Source organism: Belonocnema kinseyi, chromosome 1, assembly GCF_010883055.1.
Source record: "Belonocnema kinseyi isolate 2016_QV_RU_SX_M_011 chromosome 1, B_treatae_v1, whole genome shotgun sequence".
Taxonomy (NCBI): Eukaryota; Metazoa; Arthropoda; class Insecta; order Hymenoptera; family Cynipidae; genus Belonocnema; species Belonocnema kinseyi.
This window is the reverse complement of record NC_046657.1, coordinates 171943413-171946594: the sequence shown is the minus strand read 5'-3', so window position 1 is coordinate 171946594 and position 3182 is coordinate 171943413.

Below are 3182 nucleotides of genomic sequence, written 5' to 3'. Positions count from 1 at the left end.
TCTTAAACTTTTTGGCCCAATCAAACACTTGAGTTTTAGACAGAGTATCATCCCCATAGTGATCCTTCAATCGAGTCAAAATTTCGCACGGTTTAACGCCTTCTTTAGTTAAAAACTTTATTATAACCCGTTGTGCATTACAAGAACCTACACTGTGAGAGTGCTTGAGATTGGCTAAGAAAAGTATTTGTAAAATTCCGGTTTATATTTGATCCACCCTCGTATAAACTGGGGAAGATAAATTTGAACTTAGATGCATTATCTAGGAATCCTCTGGATTATGGAGAGGCTCACGTCCCTGTAAGGTTGGTGGACGGACGTATTCTGAAGTTCGCGTACTTTGATCATACCCGTTTATCATCCGAACAGGAGATGAGTGATTCTGATATTGATGGAAATGATCAGGAAATCAATGAGTTAATTGGACAAGTATTTCTGAGCTAGATAAGTCCTGAAGCTGGGGGCAGGAAATTCGCCCGAATTCAGGGACCGTCAGATTGGATGGTATACAGCGATGAAAGCTGGTCCCATCTGCGGAGATTGCGGCACACGGGCCTTCAGAAAACTGATGGTCGAAGGGTCGGTTTGGGAAAGCAGAGACCGTCAGATTGGATGGATAACAGTGGTGAAGGCTGGTCCCATCTGCGGGGATTTCGATACTCGGACCTTCGGAAAAATGATGGTCGAGGGATCGGTCTAGTCAAAATAGGTGGAATGACGAATCTCGGCTCGAATGAAGTTAACCCTGGAAATTGTCAGTTGACAGTGGTGAAATTGGCAGCAGAAGTTAAAAGAGATAATTATTTATCTTATTCTAAACATAAGGTGAGGATGGGCAAGGGTAATATTGCTCATTCTGTGTCTTCTGATGGGTTATTTGAATCGGAAATGAATTTGGAATTAATTGAAAATAATTGCTTGATAGTGATGATTTGAAAAATGAAAATACGACATTAGGCGATGTCATGGTTTACTCGAGAAAACACAGATGTTTTTAGCATGATAGTTTAAATTTGGAAGGATGATAAAATTTTCTTGAATCACGTTTCCGGGACAATGCTGGCATTGAGGAAAGCCATGGAGAGTCTAGGTGTTAAAATTTCCAGTAAAGGGAATAATCTTGAAACTGTGACATGGTCTACAATAGAACAAACCTTTTTACAGCATTTCAAATATTCAGAAATTCATATAGTGGTTTGTTCTGGCGAAATAATAATTCCTCCCATTCATCAACGTCATGAGATAATAAGAGAATATCATGAATCTGTAACAGGGGGCCATAAGGGGGTTTCCCAGACCTATTGGCGTGTTAGATCAAAATATTTTTGGGGAAATATGAAATCTGATGTGGAAAAAATACTAAGTTTTTGTAAAAGCTGCATGCGAAACAAAGTAGTAAGCAAAGGTACGCGAATGCCTATGTTAATTACGGATACGCCTAAAGAACCATTTGAAACATTCAAATAGACCTAGCTGGTCCTCTTCCGTTAACACCTCGGGGCAATCAATACATTCTAACGATTCAATGTGTGTTTACGAAATATTCAGATGCAATTCCAGTAAAAACAATAAATTCAGTGAGTATCGCTCAGGCGATTGCTGAAAATTTTTTAGCGCGATATGGTTGCCCATATCGCCATTAGTTCCTCATGGAACTAATCTAACCAGTAAAGTAATTCAGAATTTTTGTAAAATATTTAAAATTAAAAAAATTTATTCTGTTGCTTACCACCCTCAAAGCCTTGGATCACTCGAACGTAGTCATCATACTCTAATTGAATATTTATGTCATTCTGATGGTCCACACAATTGGGATGAATGGCTTCAATTTGCTGTTTTTTCCTATAATACAGCTGTCCATGAAGGTACTGGGTTTGCCCCTTATACGTTAGTATTTGGTAAAGAGGCTGTGTTTTCCACAAGTTTTGATGAGAGACCACCTGAAAAAATGTATATTGAATATTTGCTTGAACTTTTCTTAACATTAGACAATATTCAATCTAAAGCAAGTAAGCGACTTCAAAATGCAAAAGAAAGTTCTAAGAAATATTACTATCTAAAGGCAAATTCAAAAAATTTTAGGGCAGGATCACCTGTTTATCTAAAGAGGGAAAATTGTCACGATAAGAAGTTCGATCCCATTTTCGATGGCCCTTTTGTAATTGAAAAATTGCTAGGGACTAGGAATGCTTAAATTAGGGTGGGACCCAATAAATTAAAAATTGTACACCTAGATAAACTCAAATTGGCAGCTAATCCCGTAAGCGAATATTTAAAAATTTTGGAAATAAGAGAAAAATTGTATTCTGAAATTTTCCTTTATTTTAAAAGGAGGTGATTGTAAATAGTAAAATAATAATATGAGAAATAAGGGAAAATTTAATTAGGCCATTTAATTAATCAAACTGGTTGAAGCTTTTGCGGAATCAACTCTAAGAATTGTGTAAAAAGTATGAATCAGAGAATGAAATATTGTCTATAAAAAGAAAGGCTGCAACCTACTCCCAGGTTTTTGTGGGTTTCATGTGGGTGTTACGGCATAAGCCGGGGTTGTGTAGCGGCGTGAGGCCTAGGCACCAAGAAAATTGAAAGAAAAGGTGCCTTTCGCGACCGTCAAGCCATGTATGTGTGTAGAGAATGAAATCGTTATTGCTTTATGGATATAATAGGAAAATAGTGTAGAAATAATAAAACAATAATCCATAAGCGAAATTTTAGTATAAGTTTAGAAATATGCATTCAGGATTATTAAAAGAGTTCGTTTTGCAAGGTTTGGAGCAATTGGAAGCGATATCCCCAAATATTATTTTATAACTTGAATGTACTTTTATACAATTTTAATTCTAACGGGAAAGCTTGGGTAGAGTATTTAAGGAAAATATTTAATCTAAATATTTTATTTTAAAGATAAAAATGATTACAATTAAAACTCATAATAATTAGATTGTCATATTTTAAATTAAGCGTAAATAATAATTTAAAAATAAATTCTTCTTTCCCCTGTAGACTTTTTTTTATTTAAGCATCTGCCTGATGGATATTATAATATTTAGTTATAATAATAAATCTTCGCCTTAAAATATTAATGTTCAAATGAATAAATATTTTACTGCGGACTTAGAATAAGTTAAAATAAATATTTTTATTCTTATTCTTTTGGTATAACTACATTAAAATAGATT